The 9,122-nt window shown below is 51.7% G+C and overlaps 2 protein-coding genes across 5 annotated transcripts in view; one reads left to right on the top strand and one right to left on the bottom strand.

The window, feature by feature from the left end:
• Nucleotides 1-9,122, bottom strand: part of LOC113217307 (maternal protein exuperantia) — a 542,899-nt gene that overhangs the window by 303,029 nt on the left and 230,748 nt on the right. The window lies entirely within an intron of this gene.
• Nucleotides 1-9,122, top strand: part of LOC113217316 (lachesin-like) — a 306,348-nt gene that overhangs the window by 136,873 nt on the left and 160,353 nt on the right. For 3 of the 4 annotated variants that reach the window (XM_052271075.1, XM_052271118.1, XM_052271159.1), the window contains one exon: nt 2,609-2,631. The exons of the other annotated variant lie outside the window; for it this stretch is intronic. The gene's annotated coding sequence lies outside the window, so the exon portion shown is untranslated. The remainder of the gene's footprint in view (nt 1-2,608; nt 2,632-9,122) is intronic. 4 annotated transcript variants of the gene reach the window in all.

Raw genomic sequence — 9,122 nt, 5'->3', positions numbered from 1 at the left:
TGTGTGTGTGTGTGTGTGTGTGTGTGTGTGAGAGAGAGAGAGAGAGAGAGAGAGTGCAAAGGGGGGAAAGGGGTAGGGGGTGGACCGCATAGTTTGGGGCCCGTGTAATTTGTGGGTGGTGTTAGTAGGAATGGCGAAATTTTTCTCACCTATCGGAATATATGCTCTGCTCAGTTAATGAAATGTGGCCAAGGGGGACATTCAAAATGGACCGAATCTGAAATAAGCACACGACTGCTCTCACGTCACGTTCCCCTTTTTTTTATTCTCTCGCTCGCTACCAATAGGGCACGCCGTTCCTGCGAGGGAGGGAGGGAGAGAGAGGGGGGGGGGGGGGGGGGGGGGGGGGGGGGAAAAAAGGGGGGGGGGGGAAAAAAGAGGGGGGGGGGGGGGGGGGCGGGATGAGGTCATGTTGCGGGAAATAAATCATACATGATGTGTGACCTCGCGGATGCGAGAGTGATGAACGCGCTTCGACTTTGACAGATTACGTTCGCTCGTCTTGATGCCCCGTGCCTCCTCTTGTCTGCTGCATCGATATGCGGTGAGTAAAGTCCCGACGAGGACTCGGCTAGGGCCCCGACCTCGCGCCGCACTTCAGCTCGGCCTCCGCTCCGCGCCGGGGCTGCACCTCGGTTAGTCCCACTCCTCGACCTGCAGCCCCGCGTACTGCGGCATGCGATCGGCGTTGTTGAGACACCAAGGGTACGAGCGCGCGGGGCGGCGTGGCCGGGTGAAACTGGATGGATCAGGCGGCGAGAGAAGGAAGACGTGATTTTGCAGTGCACATAATGATTTTAACTTTTCAAAAAAGAGTAATTTTATGAATTTTTTGAATTTCCTTTTATGAAATGTTTGAAGTTTATCCGTAAAAGTTTATATGTTCTTCAAGTATTTTTTTAAAATGTTCTGTGCGTTTTTCCCTGGGAAAAGTTTTGTTTTTTTCGGGAAAATTTCAGACCTTAAATTCCGCAGTTGGTGATGAGCACGGAGGAGGGGGACTGGCAGATGAGGCCCGAGGCGGCGCTCGGGCAGCCGCCCCGGGCAGACACAGCGTTTCTAAAGCTCGGTCGTCCTCCATGCCGACATCGTCCCTTGCCACGTGTGGCCGGGCTCCGAGCACCACCGCCTGCATTCGTAATCCCACCGAGGCCCGGTTACACTTGCGTCGCGGAGTGCAGCCCCCATGGGGGCCGCCGACCGCCGACCAGGCCGCCGGGACCGGGCGGGCCGGGGCCGGGGCACCAACCCAACAATAGAAAGCCCAGAAGGGTGCGCGCGCTGTGGAGTTTCCAAGAGGATTTGAACGCTCGCTCGGCCTGTCGGGCGGGCAGACCAACTTCCGTACGGCGGCGGGCCGAGGGCGGCCGAGGAGAGCCTGGAACTGGCGAGGCTGTTCGGGCGCGCGGCTGGGGCTTCTGTAGTCCCGCTGGCCGACGGGTGGGGGTCAGGTGCTCTGCTGCCGTTGCTGGAACAGCGTCTCGCGAAATATCGTCGAAGCCTGTTGCGTGAGTCGTGGTCTAGCGTACCAGCGTACCGGGGCTGTAAGTACGCACGTAAGTACGTGCAAGTACACAGAAAAGGGCGGTGGACCAATTTTTCATAGAAAATTAACCTTGCCAATATTATGGTATATTCACAGAAAAGTGTTGGACTTGTAGTAAACATATTATACTTTCATCCTACTTGGGTGGCATATGGTGTGTTTGTGTGTTACATAACATTCACACGTTTTGGTGTGTTGCAATTTCTAAACGCGCTTTCAAGTGTTCAAATCTTACGCTCTCATGTTTGTTGGGCGTCGTCGGCATGATTCATTGCCGTTGATCCAGTATCCCACCCGCACTCAGACCTCTTGTTTGCTCCTAATTGTGTGGGACGAAAGAGCCTCATCAGGTTCCTCGCACCTGAGCGGCGCGATGATGTACTGCCTCCCGCCTCAGACGGGACTGGCGTGGAAAGCGTGGGAGCCTGCTGGCGCCTCGGCGAACCCGATGATGACGGAGGATGTAAGCAGAGGCGGGCGTGAAATCGAAAACTGCGGAAGACGCTCGTGGCCAAGCAGCTAGGCTATACATCCAATACGGGGCCTTAGTTTTTGAAAATCAGCTCTGGAAGACTTGATCTGAAGCGACGATATAGTGGCAAAGTATTTGACATGTGCCACTAGATGTCTGATGGCAATCACGCGGGAAAGTGTTTATTTGCCATATCCTATGTTATTATGTAACCTGAAACAAAACTGGCGGGTCGGAAGCCGCATGCCCGATCCCCATTATCCGCGCTTCAGGTGTCGGCGCCGCAGGCTAAGGTAGATGTTCGGGATGCTCCAAACTAAAAGTCAGGGCACTAGCCTGGTTTCCGATGTCTGATTTGGACCGTACGTAGCGGAAGTTTCTAGGAAGTCAAAACTTTTCCTTTCAAAGGTTTTGCTCATTCAGACCAGAAGACGCGTTCATACTATAACATGAGTACAATCACAAATCCTCTATAATATTCGTCTGCGGGACTCATTTTGCTTGAAGTGCAATTTTATTTTTTTGGTATGAGGAAGAGTGGCGAAAAAGAAATGCGGCCTGTCTAACGTCTGCGTTCGTCTCTGTTGCAGGGGGGCGGATGATACATCACCAGGTGAGTCCTCAGCAGCGCGCTCTGGGTGCGGTCGCTGCAATGACGGTCATTCGTTCTCTCCCGCCGCGTGATCACACTTCTCTCTCTTATTTCTCTCTCTCTTCCTCATTCGCTCTCTCGCTCTTGCCCTGGTACGGGCTGCCCACTCCCTAAAATCGCCTCTCTGCCTCTCTCTCCTCACCCTCCCTCTCCTCCTTCGTGTGGCCATAGCATGTGCTTTTACTGCGTTGTTTTATTCCGCAAGCATAAAGCTGTCGCGACTATCGCCCCCCCTCCCCTCTCTCTCTCTCTGCCTCTCTTCCTCGCTCTCCCACTACCTCTTTTTCTGTCTCTCCTTCGGACTGCGCTCGCCATACGAAGAGAAACAATCCAATAAATTGTGTGTGCATGTGTGGCTGGCTGCTGTGAGCCAGTGGCAGCCCTCCGTCTTGTGTTTCAAGTTCAGAAGGGAAACCGTGGCGCCCCGCCCGCGGCGCCCGCGCAGCACTGAAACTGTAAATATATGTTTCTCATTTGCCCTGTAAATATTTTGTTTTTGTCCATGCGTTTGCCGCCCCCTGCTCCGCTTTCCCCCCTCTCATGTGCCATTTTGCCCTTTGCGCGCTTCTCTGCACAGAATGGGGATGACAGTGCGGTGTTCTTTTGATGTGCCTACTCTCTCTCCTGAAATGAGCCGTGTGTGCCTGCAACGAAATGCCCGTCATCATACCCAACTAAATATGGACCCTTTTTTTTCCTTTGCCCTCTCTCTCACCTCTCTATTTCCCTCCCGCGCGTACCTTTGCTACGCCCGACGGGGATGAGGCGTTTACATGCACTCCACTCCCCCTCTCCCCTCTCCTCTGTCCCCCCCCCCCCCTCCCTGTCGGGACTGCCGCTAGGCGCGCACCATGCTTCTCGTTAACATGCTGAGGAAGACAGTTGTTCGGGGCCCCACTTTTCAGCTGCGCTGTTCCCGCCCTCATTTTGTCCGTCAGACGGAGACACGAGGCCGGGGGGGGGGGCGGAATGTGTGTGCAAGCGAGAGAAATAATAAGGACAGGAGAGAGGAGGGGGAGAAAGAGAGAGGAGGGGGGTGTTGGTGTAGGGTGCGAGCGAGGCGGCAGCGTGGGTGGGCGAGGGCGAGGGCGATGGCAATGCATGAGGAATTCAATGATAAAGACGACTGGCTCTGTGGGAGAGAGAGACGACGCAGTGTTGGGGTAGAGAACGGGGAATGGGGGTGGCGGAGGCACTGCACTGGGTGAGAGGGAGAGGGGGGGTCAAAGGGGGATGGCATTGTCAGAAATGTGGGGCAATATTTGATATGCCGCCGTCGCTGCTCGGCTGCTCGGTGGGACGGTCGGTTGGTCTGCAGCGCCGGGGACGGGTCGCCGGCAAATTAGACTGGCAGCACTTTGTTATCGTACGTACGAACGCGCGCGGGTCTGTGTGTGTGTGTGTGTGTGTGTGTGTGTGTGAGAGAGAGAGAGAGAGAGAGAGAGTGCAAAGGGGGGAAAGGGGTAGGGGGTGGACCGCATAGTTTGGGGCCCGTGTAATTTGTGGGTGGTGTTAGTAGGAATGGCGAAATTTTTCTCACCTATCGGAATATATGCTCTGCTCAGTTAATGAAATGTGGCCAAGGGGGACATTCAAAATGGACCGAATCTGAAATAAGCACACTGCTTTCACGTTCACGTTCCCCTTTTTTTTATTCTCTCGCTCGCTACCAATAGGGCACGCCGTTCCTGCGAGGGAGGGAGGGAGAGAGAGGGGGGGGTGAAGAGGGAAAGGTTCTCATTGCCTTCGACAGCAGGTGTGTGGTTTGAAATAAGATGCACCCCGAATTGCTGCCCCCTGCTGCTCCCCTTTTCTCACGTTTTCTCTCTGTATGCCTTTGCTCTCCTCCCGCGTCATGGCCTCCTTCGTCTGGTTCGGGTGTAACGAACTCTCCCCAGGTGCCGCTGCAGCCCCAGGATCAGCGAGCTTGAGCCAGGGTCTGTGGATCTCATCCCTCAAGGCCCTTTCCCCCTCCCGCTGCTCACCGCGAGCATAGTGGATACCGGGAGTAGTATTTTTCTGATTTGGCCACCCCACTCAAATACCGCTGAAACAATTGTTGTGGTTAATCAGGGAGGATTGTCGTGTAAAATTAAAGCACAATTCTTCAAGTCAAAGAAGGGAAGCGAAAAATAAAACATGAGGTCGGCCCAACCTTCACTCCGGGAATAACTCTGGAAGTCCGGCGCGCGGCTTCGGGATGACCTGGAGATGCTGAAGCTGGCTCCCGCATCACGTCCCGGTGGTCGAGTGGTCAACGTGATGGGAATGCAGTATGTGAAAATACACCGGATGTGAAAATTCATACCAATTCTGATGTAAAATTTCATATCATGGATAGGAATATTGCTGCATATCACCTGATGTAAATTTTGACAGTGAAAAACAAAACCGTTGTGCTTTTTTGAGAAAAGTAAGAAGTTCTCAGCAATTGTTGTGGTGTATATTAGGTAACAGCTGGTTCATGTCACCCACCTAAACGCATCGCCGCATCTGCCCTTCTGCTTACCGACCGTCCATCCCGTGTCTTTGGTTTTCTTTTCTCTCCGCTTTCAGGTGGGCGTCGGTGTGTTATCGCATTGCTGTGTATCAGTAAGTTTGTCATAGGTCCTTCTCTATTCCCTTCCGGTTATTAGCAATATAATATACGAAAGGAACATAAAATCAACGACCGTATCAAAGCAGCTCTCCCCCTCTCTCCCGAAATAGCCAACTTGCCCCCCCCCCCCTTATTCCCCCCAGCTCCGCCCGTACGCTCTAGTTAGTCTATTGACAGTAGTTCTATAAATAAATACGATATGCTTTTTTGACAGGAAGTGTTATACACTTTTCCCAGCACATCCATTATCAATTGAGCTTTTTATACAATATTTGCTGGGTTTATGGCTATGACTGAGGTATATGGTGTATGGTTTCCCACAACCTTGTCCCTGTCCCATGGAGGTGGACTGGACTTCTCTCTATCCATAGCTCCGTTTGACCGATTGGATTTACTTCAGCCCGCAAATTTTGTAGGCTGCAAATAAAATCCAGGCTCGAAAATGAATACAATACAATAGATTTTGTTAGTAAATAAAAAGATTTCAATCAAACGCACTGGGGGAAGAGGGGCTCGGGTTTTCCCCTTGCTGATAATTCTAGTCCTACCACGGGGCTTTGGACGAGAGCCAATCTGCAAAGGCATAAATATTTCTGCCCTGATCTGTAACCCGCAACTGCCGATACACTTTGCTGACTGTGGTGGGTGAATCGACCCTCCCGGCTGGTAACGTGTTACTTTTTTTCCATTGCAGTTCCATCTTTTTAAGGGTTTCGGACAGCGTTCAGTAGCAGACCTGCCCTGGTGCGTGGTGCGTGGTGGGGTTAAGGTGACTTTTGTTTACTCGAGACGCATGCCATTCTTTGAATACTTTGCACATCCCCATTTCCTCATCCAGCCGTGGTGCGTGGGGCCTTCCTGCACCGGGCAGGCGCGGCTGAAAGCGGGTGGTGGGCTGCGCCGCCCATGGCTTTCGCTGGCATCCGGCCACATCATGGAGCCTTCCCGCCGGCCGACCTTGGTGTGGGCGGCGCAGCCTGGAGTACTGGAATACCGAAGTGATGGCCGGTCGCCATCACGCAGCGCAAACTAACTAGCTAGCAGCCCGGTGCCGCCAGCCGCCAGTGCGCCCGCGGACCGAAGGGTAGGCCACGCGCTCGGCACGCGTGCGCAGCGCTCCCACGGTATTGCCTACCTCACAGGCGGCCTCCGCGCCGCGCGCGCGCTACACCCATCATTGACTCCGTACAATGTACTATAGAGTATCTTTGTAAATTTATGATGTATTCTGTAGTCAATGCTTACAAAATTTTACAACATTTATGTCACTCTAAAACCGCTCGTCGGTGAATTTGAGACATAATAATGCTTGTAATTTTTATACTTTTGAGTAGTCATTTTTACAACACGCTTCATGGGAAATTTATCCGTAAAACTTCCATCTAAATTGGACAGTGTACACTCAAGGAAAAGTGAAATTGGAAGCACACACACACACACACAAAAGTGTGGACTTTAACCATAGTACACTCATCCTTGTGTGTATTATGGCAATTGCAGACGTATATGTTTGTGCTACTAAACTCTGCCATGTGTGTTCTAAGTACAATTTTGGGTTTGCAGTGCGCGCTTTGATTCCTAGCGACTGCTTCTATTGTTCTATTGTTCTGCAAAGTAAAAAAAAATCTCCTCTCTCGAGAATTTTATGTTTTCGTTTTCTTGCGACGTTTTTACCTTGTGTCGTCTGATTTAGTTTCATGACCAAGTAAACGACCTCCTGCCCCCACCTGCTGCACTGCAGGGAGCCTCAAGGGCAGCTCGAGCGGCCCTTGGTGATAATTATTAGGTTCGCACGACACTATGCAAACCGGGTGCCCTTTGAGGGCGACGCCACGCCAAGGCTGCCACGCCGCGCCATCGTGTTCAGCATGTGGCTTTAAAGTCACACGCAAGGCCGTGTTTCTCAGAGACAAGTACAGGAATATTACTAGAGGTGAAATCACACGCAATTTAAAGATTCAGAGGCCCAGTGCCGTGGGAAAATTATTTCCAAGGAAAAACCAACCTCCTGTGTTATAGAAGTTTAACCTGGTGTGCAAATGAGAGTTTTTCGAGGAGGAACGTTAACATGGGTGCGTGGCTGTTTATTTCGTTTGGAGAACTTGCCTATACTTGACGAAAAACTAATAAACAGGATTTTTTGGTATTTCTTCTAAAGCGGCTGTCCTCGTGTTGCAGAGTAAAAAATTGCAGTGGGTTAAAGTAGTGAAACACAATGGTTATTGTTAAGAGAGTAACACCCGTTCCAACCTGAAAAAATATCCAGGTCTCAGTAACTCGATCCCTTGGTGAAGTTTTGCGTATTTGAACGCGCACCTTTTACCCGTCGCGCGCAAACAACCTGCCCTCGCGGTCCTGTGATGCAAATTGCATTTCCGCAGGTATTGTGCTGCTTTACCGTCAGTGGTAAATCTGCGTGCACAGCTCTTCTGTCGGACCCCCGCGTGCAGCTTGCGTTTCACCTCGCGCACGATGCCTTTCCGTGACGGCAACCCCGCATTCACTTAGCGCTGTGCGTTCTGTCACGACCCCCTGTCGACATGACTGCCGCGCTTTTGAACGCCCGTCAGGCCGTGTCAGGTGGGCTTGCTCGGCATAATTTTTTTAAATCACCGCGCCCTGTGTCACCATTTCTCTCTAAATGACCGCCTTGCATGCGTGACTTGACAGGTCTTGGCGTTGACTAACCGACTCGCCGCCGCCTTCTCTAAATATGCACGTGTATGTGTGCGTGTATGTGTGCGTGTGGCGGAAGTTGTTTTTTTTTGTGTTTTGTTTTTCCTTTTTACGAGAGCGTGTTTTGTGGAGCGTTGAAGCGTTTAGGTCGGGGTGGGTGCAGTAAAGCTCGCGCCCGGCGCGCTTCTGCGGGACTGCGCCTTGTACACGATGATGAAGACGTGTTTTCCTTAACGGAACAATTTTTCTCCTGTCGGCGCCGATACCTGTGTAGCAAGAAATTACGTGCCCGGAGAACAAAGTTGGTTTTGAGATATGCGGTCGCGGGAGCAGATTGGTCGAAGGGGTTACACTGGAAGCGATGATGCAATGTTCGAAGCAAAAATGGTTCTGGTTTGCATTTAGCAGTTGTTGTACGTAAGGAAGGCTCCATAAATGCTGACCTAGTGCGAAAATGTCCTGCCATGATTTTGAATCACAAAGTTCCTTTTCGGCGGGGGAATGTGATGAAGGTGTTATAACGTAGTTGAGCGGATGCGGCAACCCCACGCTACCGCAGCTTCCTGGTGCATTACCGGAGAGGAGGGGTCCAGGACGGGGCTGGCAGTTTTCCCGAGTGTGGCGTGGCGGGGCGTAGTGGGGGCGCAATGTTCCCAACGTTGCGGTTCCAGTTCCAACGGGCTCCTGCGCATAATTCCTGGACGTGGATCCACATGCGTTCGGTCCAGTCACAACCCCGTCCCATCTGATACCGTACCATTCGCCTCGCTCCCACACCCACCCTCCGCGGTGTCCTGCATCCCTTTGCTATCTGGTTTTCCTTTTCTTTGAGGAAACACTTTTAGTTCCATTTCAAACGATACTTGTTTTAAAATCTCCTTAATAGTAAAGAATGTTAGTATTTGTCAGCATGCAGCTCCTCTTTTGAACTGACAACATCTGTGGTCGCAATGAGCACTCATCACATACCAACCGCATTCCCTACCACCCACCAATCGCATACCCTACCCGTGATGTGCTCTTATTGTGTGAGAGTGGGAATCCGTACAATGTTTCTGCCTCCCACTTCCGCTTTAATCAGTTGGCAGTATACGTTTCCCTCTTGCCCAAATCGCAATCTCATCTGAGTCTGTTTTTCATTGTATGTGTTGTTTTTTTTGTTTTTTTTTGTGTTTTT

Source organism: Frankliniella occidentalis, unplaced genomic scaffold (genome assembly GCF_000697945.3).
Source record: "Frankliniella occidentalis isolate FOCC.00 unplaced genomic scaffold, Focc_3.1 Scaffold1, whole genome shotgun sequence".
In the NCBI taxonomy this organism is placed as follows: domain Eukaryota; kingdom Metazoa; phylum Arthropoda; class Insecta; order Thysanoptera; family Thripidae; genus Frankliniella; species Frankliniella occidentalis.
The sequence above is the reverse complement of the archived record's forward strand: the minus strand, read 5'-3'. Positions and strand labels throughout refer to the sequence as shown.